Below are 15,932 nucleotides of genomic sequence, written 5' to 3'. Positions count from 1 at the left end.
CTCTTAAATCCAGTGACACCATCCTTTCCATAAATAAGATGGTTCATTTCTCAGCTCTGGGCATTTTCTCTGGCTGTACCCATGCTTGTAAAACTCTTCCCTTCTCTGCTTGATTCCTGACCCCACCACCCACTACACCAGTTTCCTTTAAGTTCCAATTAAAATCCCACCTTCCCTAGGAAGCCTTCCTTCTTTTAATTATTTTCTATTTATCCTGTAGGTAGCTGGTTTTGAATATATTTGTTTGCAAGTTGTCTCCACCATTAGAATATAAACTCCTTGAGATCAAGGATTGTCTTTTGCCTCTTTCTGTATCTCAGTGCTTAGCATAATTCTTGAAACATAGTAGGTTCTTAAAAATGTTTATTGCTTGATTGAACTGTTACAGAATGAAGAAGAACTAGGATTGCAATTTATATAATGGCCACCATAGTAATGTAAGGAAAAAGAACAATGCAAGATATTAGAACTTCTGATGACCAAATGTGATGCCAGAGAAGTATTGGTGAAACAGTTTTCTTGGGATGGATGAGCTTGTCAGATATTGCCAGTGTGTTGGTTTGTTTTGATTCCCTATACTTCTTTGCTACCAGGGTAAGTTCTAGTTCTTGGTAGAATTCCTTAGAGAGAGAAAGCAATATGTTTTTTTAATCAATAAAAGTTACATGAAATTTTTTTTATTTTAAAGAAAAGCATTGGGCTGAAATAACAACTTTCAACAAAGTAGATGCTTTCTATATTATCAGAGTGCTAAATCTAGGATCCCATGATCCAAATATTTATCTCTTTTACAGTAAAAATTAATTACTGCTTCCAATTAAAAAAATTGAATGTACTTCTATATCATACAGAATCCCCTAAAGCTAACAGACAAGATCTCTTCACTGATTTTTCCAATTTTTTTTTACTTTTCATGCTACAAAGCAGATATAAAATTATAGCTTTAATTAAAAGAAAATATTATTAACATTGTATAAGGCCATTTTCTTCTCCATTTCCCTACTGGTTATTTCCTCTTACAGTTTCCATTTTTTACAAAGTAGTGATTTATCATTCCATCCATGTCACCTTAGGTAAAACCACTAAATTCTTCTTGGTTCATCCTAGAAGGAAGGTCTTTTAGTTGTGCTCTCTATGAAAAAGACCAGAAGTTCTCTTAGGAACAACAATGTGTGAAAAGCTTGGGGTACTTTCAGGCTCTACTAGTAAATCTTCCTATTTTCTTGACCATAAAATTGTCCTTATAATGCATCTGACTCTGTTTAGAATTGGGGGTCCTCTACTACTTTGGGTTCATTATTTCCTTTAAATTCATAAAACACAGAAACATCAATAACCTGCAGAGAGGGGATAAGTTGCAATTTTGACCTTTCCTAGTTTTGTGATCCTGGGCAAGTCATTTAATTGCCTAGCCCTTACCACACTTCTGCCTTGGAACCAATACTTGGTATTGATTCTCAGAGGGAAGGGAAGGGGAAGGGGAAGGGGAAGGGGAAGGGGAAGGGGAAAGGAAGGGAAGGGAGGGGAAAGGGAGGGGAAGGAGAAGGGGAAGGAAGGGGAAGGGGAAGGAAGGGGAAGGGGAAGGAAGGGGAGGGAAGGGGAAAGGAAGGGAAGGGAAGGAAAGGGAGGGGAAGGAGAAGGGGAAGGAAGGGGAAAGAAGGGGAAGGGGAAGGGGAAGGGGAAAGAAGGGGAGGGAAGGGGAAGGGGAGAAGAGAGGGGAGGGGAGGAGAGGGGAGGGAAAGGGAAGGGAAGGGAAGGGAGGGGAGGGAAAGGGAAGGGAAGGGAAGGAGAGAAAAAGGGAAGGGAAAGAAAAGACAGCACCTAAAGGATGATAGGATCATAGATTTAGCAATAGAAGGAATCTTAGAAACCATCTAGCCTAGTTTTATAGAGAAAGAAGTGAAGCCCAGAGAGATTTCCCAAGGTCACTTTAGGTAGTGTCAGATTTGAACCCAGACACTTGATTTTAAATTCAGTCCTTTAAAAAATTATATTTGCTCTATAGTATACCAATACATCCTCAGCTTAGCTCTGACTTTTCATTACAATGACATCTTTCTCTGAAATTTGGAAGAAAAAAGGTCTTACAAATCCTAGATGTGATGTTAATTAATAAGTTGCTTAACCTCTCCAAATATGTGTTTCTTCATCTATAAAAATGCAAATTATGATACTTGAGTAACACATATGAGCTCTAGATTTATACTATCAATCCCAACATATGTTGATAGATTGGGTACCCAGATCACTTGGCTACTATTTGTTTCCTCAGAATTTAGAGGTAGCCCTGAAAGGCTGGAGGATATTTGTCTAATATCAGACCTCAGAAGTCTCTACCTGTGTGCTTCCCACCCAAATCTCATTAATTATCTAGTTATATATCAAAGAGTCTGCCAAATGTTTTTAGAAAGGACCATTTTACCCACACCTAGTTAAGTATCTAAGACAAGATTTGAACTCAGAAAGATGAATCTTCCTGACTCTGGGCCTAACACTAGTTCATCCATTGCATCACCTAGCTGCCCTAACATATAAATATAGCATATATTTAATTAATACATAACAAATAATTATATATAATTAATCATCTTGTTTCTCTTATCTTTTTGGATAGAAACAGTACTAAGAAGACAAGTTATTATCTTGAAATTATTCTCTTACTGTTCTATTTTACTAAAAAAACTTTTTTATAACTAAATAAAAATATTAGGATATAAACTCATTTTCAGTTGGCTCATTGAAAGTATCATTGAAAACAACTCCAGCAGGAGACAGAATAATAACAATATGTTGTTCATCCTGTTCTTACATGGTTTTTATATCTTTTGCTCAGTCTCTGTCTTTTGAATGTTTTTCAATCCATGTAATTTAGAATTAGGAACATTTGCTATGGAAACCACTGTTAAAATATATTTCTTAAATTTTCTAAAGGATCAATATTTTATCTGAGTGATTATAAGCAACAGTTTGATCTTTAATAACCCCCCAATTATTTTTATTGATTGAATTCTTCAGGATATCCCAAGGTCTGTATTTGTAGTATAGGGATTCATCATCTGTTATTGTCTGAAAGATTAGAAGCTTCTGATGGATAATTCTGGTCACGAGGTCATGTCAGATATTCAATAGATGATAAATACTTACAGCTGCCATGATGTGCTGCAGAGTTTCTTGGTTCATCCTAGAAGTCTACATTGATCACTTAGTATGAGGTCCCCAAGGATAAGGCTTGTGTAATTTCTGGTGGTGATGAGGTGGTCGTGAATTGCTACCATAAAGTCCTCAATATCTGTAAATAAATTTTAATGACTCAGCTCTTTGTTTTTTTTTTTGTTTTGTTTTGTTGTTGTTTTTTCTGACCTTTACTTGGCTGATTTGTGCAGATATCCCTCATTGAAGACCTTTTGATTCTATTCTTGGATAATAGTTGTTTTATAGGCACCAGGTGGAGATAAAACACTTTTGCTTCTATTAGATTAATGAATCTACATTCACCTTATCTGTTAACATAGTTGCTCAATTAAGTTAGATTTGCTATTCTAAAAGTATTTTTATACTTTTTTTAACCTAAATGTCACATGCTCTGAAAATGTACGTCAATCCTCCTCTTTTTTTGGCAGACTGCCTTAAAGTAATGGACCCTGTTTTTCATTGATAGGGTATGGGTTTCAAAAACATCAAAAGACAAGGAAAAAGACATTTTTATGGTTATATATATATGTACATATAAACATTTTATGGTCATATATAGAACATATATATGATATATATGTGACATATATATATATATATACAAAAATATTTAAAGAAGTTCTTTTTGAGGTGGCAAAGAACTGGAAATTGAGAGGATGCCTATCAATTGGAGAATGGCTGAACAAATTATGGTATAAAATGTGGTATAGTATATGAATTTTCAAAAAAGCTTGGGAAGACATTAATTGATGCAAAGTAAAATAAGCAAAACTAGGAAAATAGTCAATGTAATAGCAGCAATATTATAAAAACAAACAACTTTGAAAAACTGATTAATCAAATACATAAAGATTTATTAAGCATTGAAGATCCCAAAAGGCAAAAAAAAGAAAAACAAACAGTCCCTGCCCTCAAGGAGTTTATAGTCTGAGACAATATGCAAGCAAATTTATGCAAAGCAAATTAATTCAGGATAAATAAGGGATAATTAACAGAGGAAAGGCACTGAAATTGAGAGGTTGACTAAGGCTTCCTACCGAAGGTGGGATTTTTGGTTGGGACTTAAAAGAAACCAGGAAGCTCTGTAGACATAGTGGAGGAGGGAGAGTATTCTGGGAATAGGGGATACTCAGAGAAAATCCCTAGAATTGAAAGATGGAATTCGTCCTGTTGGTGTAACAGCCAGGAGCTCAGTGTCACTGGATTGAAGAGTCTGTGTTGGGGGAGTGAGTTGTAAAAAGACTGGAAAGGTAGGAAGGAATCAGGTTATGAAGTGCCTTGAATGCCAAACAGAGCATTTTGTATTTGCTCCCAGAGGCATTAGTGAGCCAGTAAAGTTTATTAAGTAGTGGGGTGACATGATTTTACCTGCATTTTAGGAGAATCACTTTAGTGACTGAATGGAGAAGGGATAAAGCATAAAGAGATGAAGGCTTATTCTAACATGTCGGCAGTGTCAGAGGAGAGAAAGGGGTATATTCAAGAGATATTGCAAAGGTGAAATCAAAAGACACAGACAGAATCTTGGTTTGGGGGGGCGGGAGGGGTGAAAGATAGTGAGGAACCCAGGATGCCTCCTAGGTTGTAAGCCTGAATGCCTTGGAGGAGGGTGATGTTCTTTACAGTATACCTTGATCATTTATCCATTTGGGAATGGCTTTTGTTTTTCTATATTTGAATCCATTCCTTATATATTTTGAATATAAGCCTTTATCAGAGAAACTTTTTGCAGAGATTTTTTTCCTGATTAACAGATTTCCTTTTCTTTTAAATGCACTGGTTTTATTTGTACAAAACTTTTTTTAAATTTAATGTAATCAAAATTGCCCATTTTATCTGCTGTGATCCTCTCTGCCCCTTGTTTGGTCATGAACTCTTCCCCTATTAAAATTACAAAAAGTATTTCCTTTCTTGTTCCTCTAATTGTCTGTGATTTGATCTTTTATCACTAAGTCGTAGCTACATTTGTAACTTGTCTTGGTATACTTCATCCATTGGTTCATTTTGATTTCTGGAGTCAAGCTCAAGGTCTTCAGCCTTTATCTTTCCATGGCAAACTTTAAGAATTTTACACTTATTGAGACCAAATTACATATTTTAAATCACTGGAGAATGATTCTATTAGATATAAGTATTTAACATGGTTTTTGTTGGAACTGTACAACTGATGTCATCTATGCATACCAAGTAAACAATAAAATGTTTTATCATAATCCCCCTCTTCATGTGAAAGCAATACTTACTTGTATTTAGGAAAGATGAGCATAGTTTTAAGGTGAGGCAGAACCATAATGGGCTTCAATTGTCTTCTTGAATGATATCAAATTTTGTACCAATTCTTCATGATATTTTACAATCACAAGATCATATACTGACTGAGGGCTCAGAAAGACCATAAAGTCCCTCCAATTCAACTCCCTCATTTTGTTGATTCAGAACTAAGGCTGAAAAAGGTTAAGTGACTTATTCTGAGTCACAGAGCTAATAAATATCTGAGGCTGAGTTTGAACCCAGGTATTCCTGATTCCACATCAAACATTATTCCATTAATCATTTAGTAATTAATTGTTAATCTATTAATTAATTCAGCACTAATCCATTCATAATGCCATGCTTCCTCATTATTGTATTAATGGAATATTTTAAATAGAGGGCAGTTTTCCCTGTAGACACTGAGTACTCTAGTATTCTCCCTGTTATACTTAGGTTGTTTTGTATATTAATAGTACATGAATAAGCTATAAGTACAAATTTGAATCAGAAGCTTTATGATAATAAAAGCAATGGAAATGGAAATGTTACAGTGCTATTTGATAATAGATAAGTGATGCTTTCTTTAAAAGGGGGAGAGTGTAACTTTGTAAGGTAAAATGAAGTAAGGAGAAGCAGAATGGAAAATACACAATTATAACTATGAGAATGGAAAAAATAAAACTTAGTAATAGAAACTAAATATTGCAAAATGTGTAATGCCTGAATGTGGCTTCAAATAAGTGATATGAGGAGATACTTCCACCATTTCTTTTGTAGAAATGGAATTCTGCTTGTATGGAATATTGAATATAACATCAGATTTTTAAAATGTGTTGAATGATTTTGCTAAACTTTATTTCTTCCTCTTTTGTTGTTGTTATTGGACATTTGGAGTTAGAAAATTGAAATTTTAATTTATTGCCCCAAATTCTGCCTTCTGGAGCCAAGCAGAACAAGTTTGGTCTCTCTTCCACAGGTTTCTGTTGTTGCTTCCTAATTCTGCCTACTAAACAATCTGATTAAGTGCCTGGGTAATCCCAATAGAATAGTCTTCCTCCAGAAAGAATCATCTTCTTTCTAGCTACCCAGCTTGTATATTAATCTGGCTAGCATAATATTCTCCAGCAGCATCCTTTGAAGAAAATATGATCATTATTCAGTGAGTAACACAATCATTTTTTACCCAGAAATGAATTTTGTTGAAACTTTAAGGTTATGAATATCTTATTCATTTAAGTCTCTGACTGGACCAATGTTTTACCTACAAATTCTTGAATTCATACCATCACAATTAACATTTGCTAAATTTGTTTTTTTTTTTTCCAGAGCAAATGGAATTTACTTTAGCACAAACTATTATATATCTTATGCATCTATCTCAGAATGTTTCATTTTAATGAATTGGAGATGTGGGGAAAGGATGATGTACAAAGGGAAGAGCCTAATACCTTTCATTTATATTACAATTTGAAGCCCAAGTTAGAATGAATGAATTCGCCATCGCCTTAAAAATCAAGAGCCATTTAGGGGTAAAAATGATTTTATTGCCTACAGAAAAATGATTCCATTTTCCACAAAAGATGTTTGCTGCCAGCTGTCCTGGAGTGGCTTGGAGAGTCTCAGACTATTAGGCAAAAGTAGGTCTTTCTGGATCTCATACCTCAAATTCTGTCTGGAAGGAGTACAGGGAACTGCTTGTGCTTAAGTAAACTTGACTTTTTTTCCCCGAAAAAATGTGAGCAACAAATGTAAATGATAGCTTTACTCATTTTTAGTTGAAGAAAGCTAGAAAAAGGAATATGACTTACAGAGTAGAGAAAGACCCTATGATCTGTAGCCATGGACACACTAAAAAACAAAATAAAACACAACAAACAACAACAACTTAAAAGCTTCAAGAGTAAAATCCTAATTTAAAACTTTTTTTGCCTAATTTCCAATCCCTACCCCGAAATCATTTTTTCTTTTACAATGATTAAAATTTTAAATTATTTAGGGATGAAAGTTTTTTTCCGGAATTTTTATACCATGTAGGCACATAACTATTTTTGAAATCTTCCTGAATACCTAACCATAATTTTTGTATTTTCTTATATTGCGAATTAATTTTAAAGAAAAGACTATATTTAAAGGGCAAATATTACCACACTCAGTTTTGAATAGGACAGTCACAAGTAAGCCTTCTGAAAACTCAATGCTTACATGTAATCATGTCAAGTAACAAAAAAAAGCCTTCATAACTAATATAAAATGTCAAGTCATTCACCAAAAAGTAATACTCATATCCAAATGCCAATGGCCTTAGTGAATTTCCCAACAAATGATAAATTCATGAGGGAAAAGATGGTCCTAGCATTGCTGTTGGACAACATTCATTCAAAAGAACTCACTGCCTGTATAGTAAAACAGAATAAATCCATTTAACTGGAATCCTCTGGGAATGAGTCATTCTAAATAATCAGATTTTCTGGATATATGAGTGTTTACCAAGAAAACCCTTGAAAAACTCTTTTTAAAATGTATTACTTCCTGCCTTCATAGAGAACATAATGTAATCTTTTCTTGATGACTCAGTCATCATGGTAAATCAATTACTATATTGCGCTGTAAATTCTGTTATATAAATCCTTGAAGCCTGTTGAAACTGATAAGATATTGGACTACTGGTTTGAGTTCTTGTATCTGGTTTTTGTTGTTGTTGTTTATTTTTTGTCTTCTTTCAGAAATAATAATAACTAGCATGTATATAAAGTTTTAAGATTTGGAAAGCATTTTGTAAATATTCTCTCCTTTTGTCCACACAACAATTGTGGGAGAGAGGTGCTCTGATTATCCTCATTTAACAGATGAAGAAACTGAGGCTAAGAGAATTTAATGGATTCACCCAAGGCCATAAAGGTAGTAAAAGGCAGCATTTGAATTCAATTTTCCTGACTCCTGGTTCAACACCCTATCTTGCTGTGCTTTCTGGTGGCCACCTTATAGTGAATCAATTGGCTACCACTATATCATCAATATCATATATAATATTGATATGATATAGCTGCATCATAGCTATGTCTTTAGCATATTTGCTTGTAATAACCCTCTCAGCCTTTCTAGTTTGCTGCTTCTAATTTCTTGTGGTCTTAGAAAACAAATAAATATAATTATTAATACTTTGAATAGAATAAACACAAATCGACTAAAATAAAGTCTATTATTTGCCAGTGATATCTCCTCTTACATATTTATCAATATACAATTTATATGGTGTTTGCCTATCACTTCCTCATTTCCCATATTAGCCTATAAGTATTCTGAATACGAATTATATTTTAGTTATTTTTTATCCCTTACAATGACTATCACGATAATATGATTTGTAATAAGTAGCTGATGTGTATTTGTTGGAAGAGTGAATGAATGAATGAATGAATGGATGAATTTTATGGTCTCTTTTGTCTGATGAGGTTTTTGTTCCTTTCACAGTTTACTGACTGTGTTTAAGATAGGTGAGGTTACTAGATGTTGAATGTAGGTTTGGCTCAGGCCAGGACCACGTTAGTTCATGTTCAATGTTAGAAGAGTTATTCATTGGTCACTCAGCAGTTAACAAAAGGAGACTTACTTTGCTATCACGTAGACAGGATTTTCAGCAAAGATACACCAGCCTTTAACTTGAATAGACTGAATCACTGAATTTAAGAAGGACCAAGTCCTGGGTCCATGAGATGGATATGCCAAATCTGCATTTCACAGTGGAACTCTCAGTGGAAATTTGGCGTACCCATCTCAAGGACCCAGGACTTGGTCCTTCTTAAATTCAGTGATTCCTCAAAGAGCTGCTACATTGTTTTACTTAATTTTGGTTTTGCTATCTTTCCAATTTTGCTTTTCTTTTCCTCTTTTAATGCTGCCTATATAGTTTCTCCTTAATAGCTTACTCCAATACCTACTGAGCTAATTGTTTCAGGTGAGTGAGGCTCTGCTCCCATTTCCATTGAGAAAACTCAAGACACCACCAGAAAGATCCTTTTCATAGAATGACAGGGTGTCAAATCTAGTCATCTTATCATCCTATCTTCCTTATTGGCAGTACCCTTTCCCTACTTCAACCATCTTTCCCCAATGACTATAGCAAACGTTGAGGATAGCCCTAATTCAGGCTATCTGATTCTGCATTACAACAAAATGAGGCACCCATAGAGCATTCAATAGTCAACAAAAGGAGGTTAATATAAACATATTTGAGCAGTTTCTCCTGTTGTAGTGACTTTAGGGCAGTCCCCAAGTCTGCAGGTCTCTAACTCCATGTGGACGGGTCTTTTCTTTATGCATTCAAGTGGCCAGGAATCATGACAACATGGACAGAGCTACAGAATTAAGCTTGAGCCTTAATATCCTGAGCCAATCAAATCCTGGGGCTAGTTTTGTTGCCTTTCAGGGGAAAAAAAACTATTCTGACTTACATGGGGAAAGGATTAAGATGTCCCTCCCTCCACAAGAGATTAGTTATATTTTACACAAGTAAATGAAATAACTTTTTTTGATAATTGAAAAAAATTATTAGGTGTAAGCTCACCCTTTGTAAATACATTAACAGCATCCAGAGTACAACTGTAGTAATATCATCATCAATGGAGTGTAGCAAACTTTATTCTGAAACTGAAGCAATTATCATAGAATAAACTGTCACCCATAACCCATTATAAAAGCTTAAGAACTGTATTTTTGAAGAACCACATTTTAATAGATGTTGCCATACCAAATAATCATTATCTCTAAGATACGTGAAACCTAAAGTTTTTGAAGTCTAAAACTGCAGATCAAAATAATAACAGAATATAACAAGTCACTTACCATCCCTGCTTTCCTATTGGCTTCTGGAGTTCTACCTAGAATGCTTTCAAGCTTACAGAAGATGAGCTTACATCTTAATACTTTGTTCAACAATGAAAAATAGTTATTTTTGTCTAGTTGTTCAATAGTCTGACAGACATTGTACATAAAGGGAAAAGAGTGTGAGGCTGGGTAAGTGCTTTTACTTCCCAGAACCTTAATTTCTTTTACTGTAAAATGGGGAGAGTAAAACAGAGGTATTTGTACTACTTGCTTCACAAGGTGGTTGTAAATCTACAGAAATATGAGCTATTATTATTCCCCTCTGGTTGTCAGTGGTTTAGAACACAAAGGCAGCTTTCATAACATTTCTCAACAGCAGCTCCTGGAAAGTTTGAAAGCTTGGTATAAGCATGATGAAAATTTTTATCACTACCATAAAGAGAGATAAAAATTCTTAAAATTAACATTTTCCCCAAATAACCTAAAATAGTCAATGATTCCATAGGAGGAAGGTACTTATGATACCTCTCAGGGCTGCCCAGACCAGATTAAAATGTAATTGGGAAGAATTTAACAAAATAAATAAAAACAATAGAGATAATGTTGATACTTGCTTTTCTAAGTCAATATACAGCCCGCAGGGACCCTTATGTACAGTTTAATGGTCTGGTTTCTATTTGGTTTTGACAACACTGCTCTGGAGCCCTGAGAGATTAAGTAATTGGCTCAAGATCACACAGTTAGCATGTACCAATGGGTTACTCATAGAACAATATATACTGATAATGCCTAATAGTTTCTTGGGTGGGGAGGGATAGGAAGCTTCAGTAGCACAGAGATCAATTTACCTTTCTCCCTCCCTTCCTCCCTTTCTTCCTTCCTTCCTTTTGTCTTAAAAATATTGTTGTTATATGGAATGACTCTCTGGGAGTGGGGAAGGATACTGGGAAAAACTATGATAATGTAAAAATAAAAGAAATTAAAAAAAATTTTAAAGAACATTCTTCTAAGATTAAGAAGGGGTCCACAGGCTTCTCCAGATAGCCAAAGGGGTCTCTGACACAAAAAATGATGAGAATTTCTCAACTTGATAATTCATAAGGTTTCATTCACCTCTAAACTCTATGATCCATGATCTTATAAATTACAAAGACCCTTTAAAAATGTTTACCTTTTATGAACTAAAACCTAGGAAGGCTTTCTTAGATCACATATGATAATTAAAGATCATAAATGGCAAATATTTAGAAAACACAAGAGATAAGAAGCAGATATTCCCATTTCTAGGTCACTTTTATTTCTGAAGGTTATATTCCTCCCCCATGTTAAATATTGTCTATATTCCCTCCCCAAGTTTCATAATGCACTGCAGAAAAATTATGCCATTCAAGAATTGTAATTATGCTTAGGGTTTCATAAAGTTAAAGATTTCCTTTTTCAGTACCCATAGGAGAGAGAAGACTTTAAATATTTCTTATATATTCATCAGTATATCTGCCATGTAAATTTAATTATGTGCTACATCCCTTTTTGCTACAATAATATTCTTCAGAAGTGAAAATGAAGGTCAACACTTTGATTGGAAAATATGGAAGAGGAGGAAAAGGAGAGAGGACGATTACAGTTTAGAAACCCATTCTTGCAAGAATAGTCAGCCCTCTCTCTGGCTTGCAGATACAGTGGCATGTGTCAAAGTAGACCAGTTTAATCTGAGAAGTGAATTCAATAATGTAATGCTGACTTGCAGTCTGTAGTTCCTCTGATTAAGGGTCAACATATCTGGTACCTAATTTTATGTCAGTAGCTGACCTTTTTTCCACCTTATTCCCTGTAGATCTCCTAACTCAGTATTCCTAAGGATATTATACAGTGTCATCTTGCTGACTTCGACTAGGCAGTGACAAATTTAATGTTGCTTCACCTTTGCTAGAGTAAATTCAAGACCCATTGCTGGGTCCGGAAGCCAACCTCTTATTTGAATATTCTAAAGGAAGAGTCTCATCGCATTAATCAGAACTGGATGGAAATGATGAAGCAAAAAAGACAAGAAGAGACAAAGCCTTTACCATTCCAGGTTGTGGAAAATTTGACCAGAATCCAAGGAGAACAGAAGCTGATATCTTTCACAATTATTGCTAGGGAGGAAAATCAAAACCTAAAAGGCCAAGAGGAGTTTAAAACAAGAGAGACAATTTTGATTATATATAATTAACAAAGTCTTGTTAATGCACAAAATCAATGCAGCTAGAATAAGAAGAGAAATGAACAAGGGATCAAATCATTTCTATAAACATATAGTTTATTATCTAGAATAGTTTGATATTTATCATATATGCATATATCATATAAATAGATAAGACCAAGAACCATTCCATAGTAGACTCGTTAAAGGATATGAACCATTCTCTAAAGAATAAATACAAATAATAACTATATGAAAGATTCTTTCGGGTCATTAATTGGCATATCAGTGAACAAGTAGTCGTTAATTCCCTGTGATCTGCCAAGTGTGTGGCATAGTAGACAGAATGCTAGCCTTGCAATCAGAAAGACCTTAGTTCAATTTATACTGACACATATTAGATGGATGACCCCAAGCAAGCGCTTGAACCTCCCCATAGCCCTCATCAATTCTATAAGATTATAAATTGCAAAATAGTTGTCAATCTGCATTGGTAGAGGGTGTTCCTTACACCACTGAAATAAAATGTCTGGAATTATACCAACCACCTTGAAGGTTCACCTTAGGTTCCTCAAAGTGACAAAGAAGACAAAATGTGTAACCACAGTTAGATCCTGATTAGTGCCAACAATGAATCCCCGTGGAGTAGCTGCAGAATTTGTATTCCCATTGCACATTTCCGTTAGCCTGGAACCAATGACCATTTTTATATAATTGCATATTTTATATAATTATAAAATTAGGAGAGTATGAATGTGAATACATGCAAGAATTTCTGGGGATTCATTATTTACACAGTCTATCATAGAGGAAGTATAGAAAGAGAAAAATACTGACACGCTGCTGCTGTGGGAACTCTTTCTCATAAGCGGACTGAACCATTCTATGACTTAGTAGTTAGCTATCTGAATGCACAGAGTGAAGTTACTTGCCCAAGGTCACAAAGACAGTCTGTGTCAAAGGCAATTTTAACTCAGCCCTTCCTGAATCCAAACCCAGTGAGCTGCCTCTAGGTGAATTAGACAGATACAATTATTCCCATTAAAAAATGGATTTTATTTAGAAATCTTAGAATCTTTATACAGTTATAAGTCCACCTCTCCCTCTACTATGTTCTATTATCATTAATTAATCCAATAAAATTAATGAATGCATTTTTCATTATTTAATGAAGTTTTTTATTTTTTTTTCTTTCCAGATGTCTATTTGGTGTGGCTAGAGGGAGAGGTGATAAAAAGACTAGATCTCTATGAGCCTATTAGTTTATTTAGGCATTTAGAATAATTACTCTATAATAACATCTCAATGTGTTTCAGGCTGTGTCTACAGATGTGTACTCATTTTAGGAAAATCTTATGCAACTTTGAATTTATAGAACAGATAAATTGGAATTATTTTTATTTTTAAAGATCTTTCATGATCTTTTTAAATGATAGCTTCTTTACATTGAAAATAGGATTTGATTCTTTTTAAATGGGCACATTTAATTTTTCAAAAACACCTTGATTTCGTCTTAGCTAAAATGTATTCCATTGTAAAATGACTCATGTGGACTAGGTAGTCTCTAAGGTCCCTTTCAGCTTTTAAAATCCTGTGAATTAGACAGATGTGATCTCCAGTTTTTATAGCTGCTTCTCCTCTCTTCTTCTCTCCAACTCATCCTACATATGGTTGCCAAAATAATCTTCCTAACATACAGATATTAACATATTTCATACTAAAAATCTTCAATAACTCCCCTTTGATTCTGTTATAAAATTGAAATTTCTTGGCCTGCCATTTAAGCCCATCTTTAATCTGATTCCAGACTACCTTCCCTGCCTATCTTCCCATTTCTCCCCTTCCCACTCCCTACATTCCAGTCAAACCAAACCACCAGCTGTTCCCTAAACCTGGCATTCCATCTTCAGCCTCTACATTTACACAGGCTACCCCCCTGCCTCCCATGCCTGGAATGAGCTCCATCCTCATTTCTGACCTTTAGGATCCTCTCCTACCTCAAAAGATTCACTTCTTCTAAGTGTTTTATATTGATTCTCTTTGCATTTATTCTGTACATTCTTATATGTGGGTTTGTCTTCTACATTAGAATGTGAGCTCCTTGCAAGCTAAAATTATTCATTATTTTTGTATCCCTGGTGCCTCCCACAATTCCTGGCACATGATTAGGGGAAGTTGGGTTCAAATCTGGCCTCAGACACTTCCTAGCTAGGTGACCCTGGGCAAGTCACTTGACCCCCATTGCCTAGCCCTTACCCCTCTTCTGTCTTGGAACCAATAAACAGTATTGACTCAAAGGCAGAAGGTAAGGGTTTAAAAAATAAATGTTTCATGATTGATTGGTTCATCTCTGCTTCATCAGTCTATTGGCCTACTGCAAATTTTCCTAGAGCATTTTATCTTGGTCCTCTCTTTTATTCCCAGCAAGATCTATTCTTGAATCACATTAATCTCGGTACATACTATAGGCTTCCCAGTTAGACTATAGGTGCCTTGAGGGTAGGAACTATGCCATTTGTTCTCTTTGACTCAGAACCCCTAGTACAATGCCTCACACATTGTTGCTGTTCAGTTGTTTCAGTCATGTCTAAATCTTCATGACCTCATTTGGGGTTTTCTTGGCAAAGATACTAGACTAGTTGCCATTTCCTTCTCCAGCTCATTTGACAGAGGAGGAAACTAAGGCAGAATTAAATGACTTCCTCAAGGTCACGTAGCTAGTCAGTGTCTGAGGTCAGATTTGAATTAAAAAAAGATGAATCTTCCTGAGTATATGCTGGACATTATGCATCACTGTAAAAGTTAAAATTAATGTATGATAACTTAAAATATATTTTAAGAGATTTATTAATAATCATTTTAATAAAGGAATAAAAAGATAACAAAATAAAACCACATGCCCTTGGCTAATCTACCTGTTCAAAAACCTCACTTACCACCACAGTTGTGACCCAGGAAGCAAAGCCCTGAAGACCAGGAACCTCATCCAATATATCCCCCCTCCCCCCCCTCCCCCCCCCCCCCCCCCCCCCCCCCGTCTACAGGAAGTATGTAACAACAGGAAGTCAGTGGGCACCTGGGAAATGTAGTTCAAAGGCACAAGGTTTCCAATGACACATCACCTACTTTGCCTCTCTGCCTTATGCATAGTAAATAAATGCTTTTTCATTCAGTCATTCATCCAACAGCAAATAGATAATAAGCACAATCTTATATATGCCAGCCACCATTAGGCAATGGGGATATAGACATTGAAAATGGCAGAAGGGAACATAGGATCTATTTAGAGGGTTATAATATCTACTCACAGACATTTATACAAAGTAGATTGTTTTAAGGGGAAAGGATCAGGTGAAGTGCTTTAAGGAGATTTATGGAGAAAAAAGACTTCTAATACTTAATTAAGGACTTCTTATGTGCTGCTAAATGAGAGCTACTGTAATTTAGGAACTTTGAGATCTCTTCAAGCTCCACAGGTCCC

The 15,932-nt window shown here is 35.2% G+C and overlaps 1 long non-coding RNA gene across 1 annotated transcript; it reads right to left on the bottom strand.

The window, feature by feature from the left end:
* Positions 1 to 353: 353 nt before the first annotated feature.
* On the bottom strand, positions 354 to 15,454 carry LOC103093796 (uncharacterized). The gene is made up of 3 exons (XR_001624438.2): positions 15,388 to 15,454; positions 3,145 to 3,289; positions 354 to 620 (listed from the first exon to the last, which is right to left on the bottom strand). It is a non-coding gene; the product is annotated as an uncharacterized LOC103093796 (long non-coding RNA).
* Positions 15,455 to 15,932: the final 478 nt, after the last annotated feature.

Source organism: Monodelphis domestica, chromosome 8 (genome assembly GCF_027887165.1).
Source record: "Monodelphis domestica isolate mMonDom1 chromosome 8, mMonDom1.pri, whole genome shotgun sequence".
In the NCBI taxonomy this organism is placed as follows: Eukaryota; Metazoa; Chordata; class Mammalia; order Didelphimorphia; family Didelphidae; genus Monodelphis; species Monodelphis domestica.
This window is presented reverse-complemented; position numbering and strand designations above follow the sequence as displayed.